General features: G+C 30.6%; 1 protein-coding gene across 2 annotated transcripts in view; it reads left to right on the top strand.

Annotated features, from left to right (window-relative positions):
* Positions 1-15,678, top strand: part of Meltrin (meltrin) — a 239,695-nt gene that overhangs the window by 68,427 nt on the left and 155,590 nt on the right. For both annotated transcript variants that reach the window (XM_067049802.1, XM_067049801.1), the window contains exon 3: positions 13,931-14,019. The gene's annotated coding sequence lies outside the window, so the exon portion shown is untranslated. The remainder of the gene's footprint in view (positions 1-13,930; positions 14,020-15,678) is intronic.

Genomic DNA, 15,678 nt, shown 5'->3' with positions numbered 1-15,678 from the left:
ATTTTTTTTTTAGGAGACTGCATTTCTGAAACTGCTTCATATAGATCTGTCCTAGAATATGGAGACTATGATGACATACAAGCACCTCTTAAAGAACAGTTATCAGATACAAATTATGGGTATCCAAAAGATCTGGCTAATTTTAAAATTCCATCTGGTAAAAGTGTTAAGAAATTAACAGAAAATGGACACCATGAGCACAGCAATAATACGTGAGTAAAATTAGTTCTATTTATGTTTAAATTATATTCAGTAAAATATCTTTAAAAATTGCTTATAAAATTTAAAATCTACAGGACCTATTTTTTTATATTGTCACAGATCATCCCACAATAATCCTCAAAACTTAATATTATCTGTATACAAATTTTATATGCCTATATCTCAGTCATTTATGAAGATAAAGGAAAAATATAATATGTCAGAAAATGACATGAGTGTTTGAGTATCATTACATCAAAGCATAAAGTAAACTATCTTAATCAGTTCTCACAGTTTTTGGTTTGTTTTTCTTTTGCTCTTTTATTACCCCCCACTGTGTATATTTAAATTTTATACTATATCTGTATATTTTAATCAAATGGATTTATATTGTTTTGCAGTAAAAAAAGTAAATTAGCATACCCTGCCCATTGGTCATTACCCGGTGATTTGGACCAAACCCTCAGGAAAGATATGGATACTTACGCTAGGTCCTTACTCTATGTTAACGACCTGATGAATAGAAATTATAGATATCTAATGAGAAAAGTTCCTGCACACATGCCTCACTTGATTGATAAAGCTATTTTGAAGTCTCTTCATAGCAAGTAAGTCTTATTTATTTATATTATTTAGTTATTATTATTATTACCTTTATTGTCGGTTATTATTATACCTTTATTTATCGGTTATACCTTTATTTTATATAATACCTTTATTTCGGATACCTTTATTTATTCGCCACGGACTATCTTCCTACAAGTTCATTAATTCATACGGTCAACTAACTTCTTTCAATAAATAAAGGTATAATTATTTATCGATTATACCTTTATTTTATATAATACCTTTATTTCGGATACCTTTATTTATCGGTTATACCTTTATTTTATATAATACCTTTATTTCGGATACCTTTATTTATTCCCCACGGACTATCTTCCTACAAGTTCATTAATTCAACTAACTTCTTTCAATAAATGTTTTAGGTTTTGTTGATTATTCGATTAGATATTATAACATACAAGTTACAAGTTTTGATAAATGTTACAAGAACTTGAGTTAAGCGAACAGAAACTCCATCACCCTGTCAAGAACGCTTGGCGGGCAGCGATCGGCTTTGTTCAGCAGAACGAATTGGAAACATGAGATGTATTTCAGCACTTCAGCAAGTTTGTGATTGAGTTGTTTAGATAATTTCTGCTGTTTATCGAAGAAAGTTTTTGTTGTTTTAAAAACATTTTAGCAGTTTATTTGATTGTATATAATTTGTAAATATTAAAAATCGTGTATTTTTATCTATAAACACTACTCCCTTGTATTTTCTGTGTAACTATTCTTGATTTAAAAGTATGATAAGTGTTCTATTGCCTGCTTTTAAGTTCGCTTGAGAGAAAATGAATTGTCATTATTTATTAAACTTTTTTAAAAACTATTAATTAAGTCTTTAATTCAGAGGGATCATCTAAAAGCTTTGAGAAATAAAAATGATTACAGGGTATGGATGGTTGACTGTAGATTAATATGTGGAGAAGATTATAAATCCTGTAACACGGGTACAATGACGTGATACACGTCACAACAGAAGACCCCTGATGGTCGAAACGTCGGCATGAATATATAATTTTTTGTTTATTTGCTGACCCCCCCCCCCTCCGCTCCTCCGACCATCTTCTCCTCATAAAAATGATAACATTCTACAAAATTGGTAGATGCAATGCAAACCAAAATGGTAGCCTAATTTATAATTTAAAATATACATTTAATATACAAATATATAATATTTATGCTATATAATACTTCTACAATACAAATGTATATATTTGAGTGGGATGAGAAAAAATAAGAGAAATTTAGGCTTGTCTGAGAGTAAAAAGGGAAATTCTGTACCAGCAGAAACTGGAGTGGAAATTCTGGTTAGGACATTTTCACTCTTCATCACACAAATTTCTAGACTGCTATCTTCGCACTTACGTCAGTATGCACAAATAAATGAAAGATTAGTCAAAGAAAACAAAATATGCATTGTCCACATCATTTAATATGGAATGGAAAAGGATTAAAATGAAATCCTTAATGTCAGTCATTAATTTATGCTTAAATTCTTTTATAGCAACGGACTATTATCTGCTGATCCCGGAGGAAGAATCAGGAAGTCGAACATAAAATGATTATTGTACCTGGGCCTTGGTGAGTGAAGGGGATTAGACTCATTCTTCTGATCTCATCGTAGGTCTGTTGAGTCATTGGCAGTCCAGTTTAGATTCGCTGTTATTCTTTACCTTAGGTAGAAGGAATAAAGTAATCAACTTAAAAAATAAAAAAGTTTTTTATATGACCAGATTTTTCTTTTTTAGATTTTTCGACGAATTTCGTTCTTTGGTTGTCCGTATTGAAAAGGTTGCTTATGTCACAGTATTTTAAATGCATTCTCGTAAACTAATGGACCTTCATCGATGAAACCTTATGAGTGTAGTCAGTTGAGCATCGGAAAGACCGCACAGTGAGTTTCGGAAAAAAAAAAAATCTTCTGGCATCAAATGTCAGGTCATTCTTTAACGAAAACTTTGGGAAGATCTAAACCCATTCCTATAGGATCTTATACCGTTTGATTAATTTTTTTAATGGTATTTAAATGGAATTGATAATTTTTGGTTTATAGGTTCCTCACCGAGATATCAAAAAGTTTGAGCAAATGTATTTAAATATCATTAAAAAAAAAAAAGTGTTCTTTTTGATTCCCAAAGTATCGCTTTTTCCTCAATTACTGAATTAAATTTAATGAAAATTCGAATAAAAGGTTGGAATTTTTAAGCTCATCCTCTTTATCCAGATTGATTTAAATGAAATTTTTTTTTTTAGTTCATTTATCATTATTAAAAAGATTATTAAAAAACTTTTCAACCTCAAAGGGCTATCTAGATATATAAATTGTGTAAACTAAGTGCTTTAATTAATTTCTGGCTTAATAAATGGCAATTTATTATTTAAATTTTTTACTTTATTTAAATTTCTTCTCCCGTGGTAACATTAATTTTTTCTGAAGGAATTTGAAAACAACATGTATTATTTTTATAACTACCAGTAATCCCCAATAAGCGCTAAATGACATCCTAGAAAGGGCAACTTCCAGGTAGGTCCGACGTTTAGCACAAAAGGGAACATGACCAAAACTAATTTGTCTTCTTATGGGTCTTAATCGCTACGAAAAAAAACAATCGAAGGTGATGTTTTCGAAAAGGAATAAAAAACCACTGTGATTACTAGAACCCATCACACGACTCATCTCGGGAACCTAATAAAACTGGCGTGACTCATAACCCGGTAGGAACGTGAACTCGTCACGGACCGAACTGACGACATTCCTTGTGATATACCTGGAAGCTGTCTTGTAATTAAGGTTCAGGTAAGGTCAGGTGAGGAGTCCTCTTGCTTGTAAGTCAATTCTATTCGCGACCAAACAGGATTCGTAAAATTTACATTGTTTGTTTCCTGCAATTGTCGAGGAACTGAAAACATGAGCATAAACTGTTTATAAATGTATTCATCTTATATTATAAACTATAAATTATTAAGCTCATAAAGTGGCTAAGTAATATGTTATGATCCAGTATAAACATGTTATCAAGAAAAAATGTTTCAAGTAATAATAATTAGTGCTTCAATATTACTTTTAATAATCAGGCAAGAGAAGGTAATAATGATTACTACAGATTTTAATCTTAAAAAATTAAACATTGTAAATACTGATCTATGTATTTAATTTAATTTTTCAAGAAGTGAAGCAAATTCGAAGACTGCACCATTTCCTGGAATTCCTTATAAAATACTGTGAATCAAAAGCTGGTGGGAATTAAGGGAAATTAAGAAAAGAACCACTAAAAACGTATAATAGCAAAATAAATACAATAAATTGATTTTTGATTGATAATTTTATGAAAAAGATTGATGTTTCTTTTTTCAAATTTAATATATGCATCATCTCTTGAAATAAAAATAGATTCAAATAATAAAATAAATCTGAGTTATGTTTATTTTTTTAATTGAGTATTTTTAAATTGATTTAAAAATTATTTTTAAATTTATTTAAAAATTATTTTTAATTTATTTTATATTACATTGCATTGAGAAGATATTAAAAAATTAATAAGTAGTCTGTAAACAAACATATAAGACCAAACTGAAAAAAGGTTTATTGGAGTTAACTTCGCCAAATTTGTGGTACAAAGTTTTTCGAAATGTATTCTATTAATAGGGGGTAAGGGGTAAGTAAAATAGTGTGATGCACGCATCGCACCAAATTTTTTATTTGCCTTTCCTATTTATTTATTTTTACTTTCTATTTTATTATTTTTTTCTATAAATTTGTTTAAATTTCTTTCATCCATTTTTTGTCCTTTAAGGTAGTTTACACAGTCTAACTAAACTCGAATTTATTTTATTTTTTTAATAACCTTGAATGAACACCTGGATAACATTTAATTTTATAAACAATCTACAGCAATGATGATGTTTTGCCTAGGCCATGAGCAAACCTCTAATACATTTCAATAACATAATACTCTATACTAAATGATAGTAGGTGATATAATAGTAAAAAAAATAATAATGGAAAGTAATAGTAATTATTATTAATTTATTAAAAACGTAAATAAACCAATTTTTGTATGTATTCGTATTTCTTTGTTTCCTCATAATGAAATATTTCGGGGGTGTAGGGGCTATTGTTGTCTAAGTTTCCGAATGATGTGGTAGTCTGGTGTCTATCAAATGCTTCCAGTCTGTCAGTTTGTGTTTAACAGTTACGCTGTCTACATGTCTTGATTTTCTAATCAGCTGCAAATGTTCATGGATTGGGGGAGTTTGGCCCATTCCTAGTCTAGTCAGTACTAAATGTCATTTACTATTTTGGATTGATAAGTTCTACGGGAACACTGTTTTATTAATTCGTTTTATATTGTGTTGGTCCGAGTTGCCTGCTATTTATTTACTGCTTGTGTTGCTATTAGTTCATAAGGCGATTCTGTTGGGCGTAATATATTTTATAATCCTGTAATCCACTACTGTTAGCTGCTTATCGCTTCTATAATATTTGCTCGTCATTACTGAGCTAAAATAGCCCTGGTTAATCTTGCCACCACATTTTTTTTCAATAAGAATCGCCCCCACCCATTGCCTAGATAATGATATTTCCCCCCCTTTGTCCATTAGGCTTCGTTAAGATGTACTAAGCCGACTGCTAGGCTTAGTCCCAGAGATTAGCAGCTCACCCCCAACGCACTTCTAATAGTTTTAAACGGCCTCTTAGGGCTTAAGTTGTTGGCAGTTGTTGGGAATTAGGACGGGGCTACTTCACCCGTGATTAGAGGATATCATTAAGGGAACGGCCGACAGGTGTAGAATCGCCAAGGTACTACGTGACTTGGCTAGGCTTGGTCCAGGCCGACTTTAAAACTCCCCTGGATTCGCCCAATCACCTCTTGGATGGTTCTTCTTTTAGTACATCTTGCTGACCATCGTCATTCCTGTTCAAATTATTTTAGTACAGTTTTTATTTCTATAATATTTACAATTAAACTGATGCATGTTCTATTATTTTCATTATTATTACCCCCTTTCTGGCCATTTTTGACATATAGGGAGAAAGGAGTATACTGTTTTACAACCTATTCTAAGTTGAGTGAGATGGACGAGTTTTAATAGAATGGGGCCACCACGAAATCAACGTCAACGCGCCCTCCCCGTAGTCGAACTGAGTCGATGTTGCTTAGATGACGCCTTGACACGCTCGCCTATAACTGCCTCTGTAACTGTCGATTTATAATATATCACTATATCTTAAAAACGATTTAATGCCCATAATGTTGGAATATTGTTTTGGTGCATTCCTTTAGGTGTCCGATACTGCAGATATTTCAAAAATGTGAACCTTCAACTGTTTTAAAAAATTTAGATTAAAAATATTAACTCGAATACTGTGAAATTATTAGTAAATTGTTTTTGTACCTGCTAATTTTAATTATTCTGTTATGTATACTTATATTCTGTTAGTTTACTTAATTTTTATTTTATAAATGCGTGCGTGTTATGTAATTATGTTCTGTTCCACTGTCGCCGTGAGTCAACCATTTGGGTTCTGGAGCCCTCCTGAGGTCCACCCACCCTCATAAAGTGGGTAATCTAAATTAGAGAAAAATCTGGCGGTTGGGCATCATCTTGAAATATCAGCTGCTTGTATGCCCGTTTTTCTAAAAACTATGCTTCCTTTCAAAGTACTATGACCGTTCATGGATCATTGGGGTTCACATTATTATATGATATATATATATTATTAATATACACAATACATTAATATATAATATATACATATATTCATTGTATATCAATATCATATATCACTATGTTGATATCGTGTTTTCATTTTGCACTAATGAAATCCGGCAAGGGTAAAACTTTGGTTACTAATTAATAGTTTGTTCTGTTTTTTTGTACCTTCTTGCACCACCAGACCATCCTGCTACAGTCTACTAGAATAGTATATACTATATGCATTGCCTCGTACGTTAGAGCTGCTCTTTGAATTAAAAAATGATTTAATCCCTTACAAAATAAAATTAACGTTAGATCTAACGAATATCAACCAAAGCAGAAAGCGAACTGATTTATTTCAAAGTAGTCTATGGAAATATACCTGTTAAATTAAAATTATTAATTGTGTTTTTTCCTTATGATATGTATGCGGACGAATAAAAAAACAAAAAAACCATTGGCTATGTAGGTAGTGAGCGAAAAGTGTTGTTTTTCCTGTTTAATGTTAAGAATCGATTTTGAAAAAAACAAGATACGGCATAATTAAAGGCCTAAACGTTTGGTTAGATATTTGAATTCAGTTTGCAATTCTTCGCAAAATATTACCAGTTAATTGCAAGACCTGTAATTGTCGTACAAACTTGTTTTGGTGTCCAATTAGTGAATTTAGTTAGTGCCTACTCATAATAAAAATTTCATACCAAAATAATGAAGGTTTACTGGGTGTTGGGCCGTCTGTAGCTGAAGGAGTTGAGGCGTATGTCATTGCGGTTTGAATCCGGCAGAACAGAAATAAAAGTCGACCCTTCAAACTTTTATTTCTGTTGCGGTCCCACGAAATGAAAACATGACGACCAGTTACTTTATAACCATGAAATATTTGTGAGGTTTGATTTAATACCTAAAAACAAAAGTTAGAAAACGAGGATTTTCCTTAGTTTAACCGCGAAGGGATGGATCGTAACCCATAATGAAAGTGAGGAAAATATTATTGTTAATGGATGTAATCAATCAGTGACACATAAACCTTTATTTAAATTCTATTTTTTTTTTAATATTTATTTATTGCTATTTACAACTGTACATTATAATACATTTAGTAAATCTGATCTAAGTTAAAGTGGAGTGTTACAGGCGTGTAGAGAAACTACCCATTGGTACCACTAAAATGACATTTTACATTAGCTGGTCTCGTGGCCATCTTCTTTTCAGGTGCCTCGGAGGATTGTCAGGAATGAAAGAGGATGCAAGATTAGAAACTAGGGTGTTTGAGTGGTTAGAGAGTTTATAATGGAAGGAGTGATATCTGGTTCGGGCTAGATCGGTTACAAGGGAACATTAAGGTCTTTATGTATGATTTTATTTGTGACAAAGTAAGGAGCATTGAGGATTTTACGAAGGATTTTGGATTGTAAGGATTGAATACGAGAGGAATTCGAAGGTTTAGTGGAGCCCCAAAGCTCAACTCCATATGTCCAGATTGGCCTTATTACAGTCATGTAGATCAGTCTTTTGTATTGTGTTGGAAGTTTAGACCGTTTTTCTAGTAAGTGCTGTAATAGTCGAAATCGACGTACAGTTTCCTGTCTTTTCAGTCTGGAATTTTAATTTTTAAAAGAAATTTTAATCAAAATAAAATATCGGGGTTGGATCATATCTAGACTTCTAACTTTGAGTAAAATTAGAAGTTATCTTACCTTACTGCGAATTACAACCAGGTCAAACGTAACGATGGGAAACGGAGTTGTTGAAAAGTTGATCAAAGTAGGACATTCAATCTTCATAGTATGATAACATGGTAAAGCCTACTTCATCGACCAGCTGACTAGAGAGGCCATTTGATCAATACCTTGGTATTGTATTTAAAATATTTATTATTTGTTGTACTATTGATTATAGTTCTATTCTATATTTGATGAAGAAAAAAAAAATTCACTGGCATGAGAGAAAATTGTAAAATAGAAAACAAAAAAAATTTTGAAATAATATTATTTAAGAAAACATATAGTTATATAAAGAATAATAAAAAGCTAGAAAAAAATATGCATTGGAAAAACAACAAATACTATTTTTAAAAAATCATGATTCAAATTTTTATACTATGACTATTTATGTATAGTGTTCATTTGTTTTTTATTAATGTTAAGTATGCTGTTTATGAGGCAACCAAATGCAGTTGCATCGCAGCGGATTTTGATAAGTGTTTTTCTCTCTTCTCTGATGGAAACCCTTTATAGGAACAAACTATACGATTGCCAAAATGTCATTTATATGTTTTAACATTACTATTACATTAAAAAAAATCTCCATATAAGGATGCCAAAATATAATATCTTTTATTTATTTCCAAATTAATGATGTTAATAGTATAGCTTACTAAATTTTACCCCGTTTCATATAAAATGCATTAAAACCGTTATTTCTTATCATATTCTTATTTGTTTTTTGTGTGAAAACAGTTGCGTCTAATATCAGTTTTATCCTTCATTCACCAAGTTGAATTTTTAGCTAGATTAGCATTAATATCAGCGTGTAAACGAACACTATCATACTTTCTCAGTGTTAGATAGATAACTGTAACGTTGAAATGGGTCTTAACGGATATGAAGGAAACGCCTACGCCTTTTTCCACTTAACAGAAATTTCATAAATGACCTTTGAACTTCCCATTGACTCGTCAGTTCGCAGCTGTCACCTCTAAACGCAATGACTAAGTATAAAAAAGTTCACAGTTCGGACAATTAGCTACAATTGCTGTCATTATCTAAGTCACAATTGTTAGTTGTCATTGTAGCTAAATGGACTGACGTGTCACTAAAAAAAAGTCTCAGATTTTTTGAGTTCTGACCTATATGAGTATAATTTATTGCAAACTAAAGTAAAACAATATATTACTTACAGAATATTTAGGGAGCGGTGTGCCTCAGTGGTAAGGCACTCTGCTGCTAACGCTAAGGACCCGAGTTCGAATCCAGCTGTGATAGATAATTATTTATTCTCTTATTGAAGCCTTGAGTCAAACCTATGAGTTCGGATGCATTCCAGGATTCACTCAGCCTCCTAAGATGGGTATTCTTTATTGGGGAAAAATCTGGCGAGCGAACGTGACTCTGACTAAATCACCTTTTTGCACAACCGTTGGTCTAGTAACAGTACTTCCTTACAAAGTAATGCACCCCTGATCCATCATAGGTTATAGTTGTAAAGATTTATTTATTACAGAATGTTATTAGATTAATATAACATAAAAGCACAGGAACTCATAAACAGATGCAAATTAAGATACACTTTATTTTATAGCTATGCAGCTCAAATACGTTGGATTGCTCAAACACATGCGTGGCTCTAAAGAACAATATTTTGTTTTTAAGTGAATGTTGTTCTCCTGTTGAATTTAAAATTGAGTAAAGTGAATTATTGGTCTAGGTCATTTCCCAAACTAACTATGCAAGTTTATCGAAGGTTAATTTCTTTGGTATTAGGTCCCCAAGGTTCACCATTCTTTATTCAATAAAAAACAAAGGTTAATGGTTGGTTTTATACGTTTAGTGATAGCAATGTACACCTTTTTGTCGTAAGGAAAAAAAAAATTATGTTTGCTAAAAATAACTAATAAAAAAAATCTGTTGCACAATTATTTTCTTGTCTAATATATTTTTTCTCTTTACATTCCCTTACCACTTTTTTTAAATTAATTATTTTAAACATTTCTAATGCATTTTTAATATTTCATGTTAAATATTCATAATTTCAATGTGCAATGAAATTTGAAGAATTATAAAAACAAGATAATAATTAAAACTAAACACTTGGCTCATATTTTGAGACATGAATAAAATAAAATTATAATTGAGATTTAGGTAATAGTAATAAATATAAAAAAAAAAATAGAATTGTAGGAAGGAATATTTTCCTACAATCGTATTTTGTTTTGGGTGGTGGTCAATAAAGGTTTCATAATAGTAAAATAAAACTAGTTATTGTTTACCAACGTTTCCCCCCACTTTACAGGACTTGTCAAGACTGTCTCATTGTATTACAAAGGAAAACTGGAAGCGTTGGTTAACAATAAATAGTTTTCTTTTACTATTTTAGTACCTTTATTGATCACCACCCGGACTGTCTTCCTACAATCTACAATACAGCAGTTACCAATCTTCCCTCTACACGCCACAACCCCTGATGAAGACCTGAAACTCAGGTCGAAACGTCGGCATAAAATAAATAAATATGGTTTTGTTTATTTATGTTGTTCTTTGCTGACCGCACCCCCCGACAAACTTCTTCAATACAATCTACTTCATACGGACAACTATCTTCTTCCATTATAAAAAAAATAAATCGAAAATACTTCATTTTTTTTTTTAGAGTAGCTGGATGTTGAAAAGAACCAGTTTCATTGCATGGCGGAATCCATTATTCTAGACTCGCTGGGAATCCACCACCATCATTTATAGGCTTAGTTGCGTATTGCCACCTCTATGAGGCGAAGAGGGGATAAATAAATTAATAATTTAAAAAAAAATGTATTTTACTAGTCACAACTAATGCTTTCTCATCCATTTTATATTTGCCTGATTAGTATACTGTGTATTAGCAACTCGACAAAGTGAGTTCAGCCGCTCGGATTTTTTTTTTCAATTTCCTTCTAAAACATATTCCAAAAAAAATATATATATTAGAGATGAATATCACAACATGTTAAACAATAAATATGTTTTAGATAAAAAAAAATCTACAAGCATTATTGACGTAATGTGAACCGGAGCCATTATTATATGCATTCTAAGATTCAATACAATTAATTCTAGCTTTGAAAAATAGTTAAGCTTAAATTAAATACAAAAAATAACCTAACACCATATATCATCACACCAGCTAAGATTGTATTTATTATCTAAAATCCAAATCAAATATTTGCTTTTCATTTCCTTTAGATCGATTTAGGTTTTTGATTGAATAATTAAAATAAAACGAGAAAATATAAAATTTGAAGGCAACAGAAAATTTTCAGGGTGATTTACTTAAGATACCTAAAAAAAAAAAAAATTAAAATAAGAAATTGAGAAATTATAATTGGAACGGTAGTTGAGAAGCTAAAAATCAGTTAAAAAATATTTAATTTACTACTTTGCAATTTTGGAGTATTGAAACAAATCATAAAACTTTAACAGAATAATTTAAGTTTATATCTTAATCACTGAATTAAATTGCTAAATGAATGTGACTGACAATTTCCTCTTATTTAATCTGAGGTGAAACCAATTCTCCTTAATTCACTTCGCACTGATAAATCTCTTTATTTTATTTATTTTTTCCAGTCCATTCGATTCAAACTTGAGATGGAAGTATTCTTTTACGTTTCAATTTAATTTTAATTTGTCAGTTTCCTGTACCAGCTTTAGCACAGGAGGTGACTCCGTAGAAAACAAAGCTGTTTACTAATTTTTTTATTTATTTATTGCTATGAAAATTTATGGAACTCACTAAACAATTGTATCTATAAAGTTTAGGAGAAGAGGGTTGGGGTGCGGTCAAAGAATAACACAAATATGTTAAAAAGTTATTCATTAGTGGCAACATTTCGAACAGAATTTCTAGCCTTCATCAGGGCTAAGAACAAAAACAAGATCCAACAACAACCAATGAATAAATGGATATATAGAATGATTAAAGTGAATAATTGTACAGAATGAAAATAGATAAAAACAAAGTAATGAATGAAATGGAAAATAAAAATATAAAGTTGTATAATGCAAAGAAACAATGAAAAATTAATATTTTAATTTATTAATAATAATTTATAAATTAATGTTATGAAAAAAAAACACTGTAAATGAAATATGTTAGTCAAATATTAGGATAATGAAACAAAATATAAACTTCAGTAAGATAACGAAGTAATTAGAAAATATTACAATAATAATTTATTTGATGAACGAAACTAATATGTGAGACTAATATTCATTGGCTGTAACCTCGTTTTTTGTGATAATTCTTGCTGACGTTGGACTAATAAATAAGTTTTTTAACTCATTTGTGTTATTCTATGACCGCACACCCAACCATCTCCTCTTAAATATTATCCGGTCAACTATCTCATAATTATGTATTTATATAGCTGTTCTGATTAGTCTAATGTTGGTTAAATACCTATTTCTTCGTGTCAAATAGGTATTAAAAATATAAATTAATATTTTAAAAAAATGATATTTTCAACAAACATTAAACTTTGCTAAATGGGATGCTCGGATATGAATTTTTCAAAAGTGAATATATTTTCGTGTGGATAAAAACACATCATATATCTCTTAATTTTAAAAATAAAAATTATGTAACATTTTAATTTATTCAAAAATTTAGTAACGATATCGGAACCTGATCTTAAGTCAAGGAAACTGGAAAATGTTCAGCCTAACTCAATAGGGATTTAACTCATTTCTGGCTATGAGATGGTCGGAAAATTGACAAATACATTTGGACTAAAACCTCGAGGATAAACGAGGATGGATGCTGCCTCCTGGGACCTCGGAATCTTTTCCTCTTAAAGAAACGACTCTCCTGGAAAAAGACTATCGAAACTTTGTACAACAAACTTCTAAAAAACAAAACAACTTTTATATCTACGAAAAAGGAGATAGTCTTAAGTCACTGCTCTGGAGTGTGAGGGACTGAAAGTGTATCTTAACTCACATAGTTCTTCATTACACTTCAGAAAATGGCCTGTCTCATTACTTGATTTGATTCATTCATTCAGTGTTACGAATCTTAAGAGATTTTCTAAAAATTCTTTTTATCGTTTCATTAAGTTTCGTTATTTCAAAATTTGAATGGCTTAAGCTTCGTTAGATCGAGGGATTTTTTGTATTAAGGTCCATTATATCGAGATTTGGGTGGTAAAAAAATCATTTTATCGTGCGATTCGTTGTATTGAGGTTCGTTAAATGGAGCTTTAAATAGTTGAAAATTTATTATTTTGAGGTTCATACACTCATTTATTGACCTCGTTATAAGAAAATTTATGGAATTCAATCTTGTTAAAACGATAAATGTATATGGCATGAGAAAAAATAAATAAATAAGAAAACATCATGTTTACTTTTTATAGATGAAACAGATACGTATTATGTATACTTTTATGCGTAACTAATACGTTTATTTTATTTTTTAAAATAATGCATAATTAACCTTATTAAAAATTCGTGCAAACTTATTATTCTAACCTCATGTTATATTTATTTCCAGTAATAAAATAATGCTATATTCTCATGAATTATATGTTTTGTGTTGCAACAGTAATAAACGTGATAATTTTTTTTAAAAAATATTTAAGATATTTATTAACCATTTACTTCCTCTGAGTTTATAGTATTACATATTTTTTATATTATATAGTTATACATCTTATTTTCTTTTTCAGATCCTGAGTTTTCGACGTATGAAATTGTTCGACCTCAACTTCATCAGCCAAGACACAAGAGGGACTTGACTTCATCCAAAAAATCTGAGGTGAGATTACAGAGTATTTAATTTATGTGTAAATTATATATTTTTTTACTGAATTGAAATTTTTATTCATTCAAAAACATATGTTCTTTTATATTCACGCGTTATTGAGATTCTCTTTGTTTTCTTCTTTTATCTCATGAATATAAATATTCGTGATTATTTACTTCTTATAACATTTCAATATCAGTTCACGTTATCCTCAGGTTCAAGGATTGTCCTTAACCTTTTAAAGAAATAATTTTGAATACAATCCTCAGTGAATCATCAATTAATACGCCATTTGTCTTTTTTTCTCTATACTAAGAATTTAGCTGCAGTGATTTCCTGTTTTTTATTTTTATTTTTTTTTATTTTTTTTTGGGGGGGGTGGGTTTATAAAAGATTGGATATACCACAATAAAAATAAGATTCACAGCAAAAGCTATTTTTTTTTAATAGTAAAAATAATTTTTATTTCTTCAGTGATAGAAGTATTTCTTGAAATATACTTGGTCTTATTTTTAACTTATTTTGGTATGTAGAATTACCCTACCTTTTTCTGAAAAAAATTCAGTTAGACTTTAATTTTCATTTTCATAAAATCAGAATGTCATCTAGATTGTTGTATTTCTACTTTTTTTTTTATTTATTTTTATTATTTCCAGCGACAGAACACATGAAATGTGCAAACAATAATATTTCAAACCATTAAAAACAAATTAGTTAAAATTAAAATTGGATAAATGTATATATAGTTGACCGCAAAAATTGATATATAGGAAGATGGTCAGGGTTGCGGTCAAAGGAGAAACAAAAATAGTTTACAACTATTTATTTTCCGACGTTTCACCCCACTTTGTAGGGCTTCATCAGGGCTGTTCAAAGCAAACGGGTGAACAGTACTGATGGACAAATAATTATCTATTACGCTGTACCCGTGAGTCAACCCTGTGGGTTATGGTGCCCTCTTGAGGTCCACCCAGCCTCGTAAAGTGGGTACCCTTAATTAGGAAAAAATCTGGCGGATGAGCGTGATTCTTTTGATTCGGATGACCAAATCACTTCCTTGTTTAACCATTGTTCTAAAAACAGTGCTTCATGGGTCGTAAGGGTTTAAATCAATATTAATTATTTTAGAAAGCGCATGGGCGCCAAAATAGGCTCTGAATAAACCAGAATAAAAACTGTCTGAATACTTCAATATTAATCATTTAGAATTCTAAAAATTACATTACTATTAATTAATTACTGTATAATGAAATATTCCTAAAATCGAAATAGAAAGTTTTTTCTACCTTCAGATATTCGAATTTTGGAAAATGGTTTGTATTTGGACTAGTGACCTTTCTAAAATAAACAATTCCATTTCTAATTTTATATTATAATTATTATTAGATTTTATTTAAATTTCCATTGACATTTATTTAGATTTACTACTGTATCGCCCGGCTAACAGATGAATCCGCGGAGTGATGAACCCGTGCGACTGAGAAACGATCCTATCGAGCTCATTGTACTAGAGCTCTCCGGGTCACACGATACTCCCCTCCCCTCGGCCCCCTAGGGGTCAGCAAGTCATTGTCTAGTTCCACCAATTGGGAATCGTAAATCGTGTCGCTTGTTACCTGTGCGAATTCAAATTACCTTTTATTTAAATTCATCAATTTTAGATTTTAAAAA

Source organism: Halyomorpha halys, unplaced genomic scaffold, assembly GCF_000696795.3.
Source record: "Halyomorpha halys isolate HHAL.00 unplaced genomic scaffold, Hhal_1.1 Scaffold547.1, whole genome shotgun sequence".
NCBI lineage: Eukaryota > Metazoa > Arthropoda > Insecta > Hemiptera > Pentatomidae > Halyomorpha > Halyomorpha halys.
This window is presented reverse-complemented; position numbering and strand designations above follow the sequence as displayed.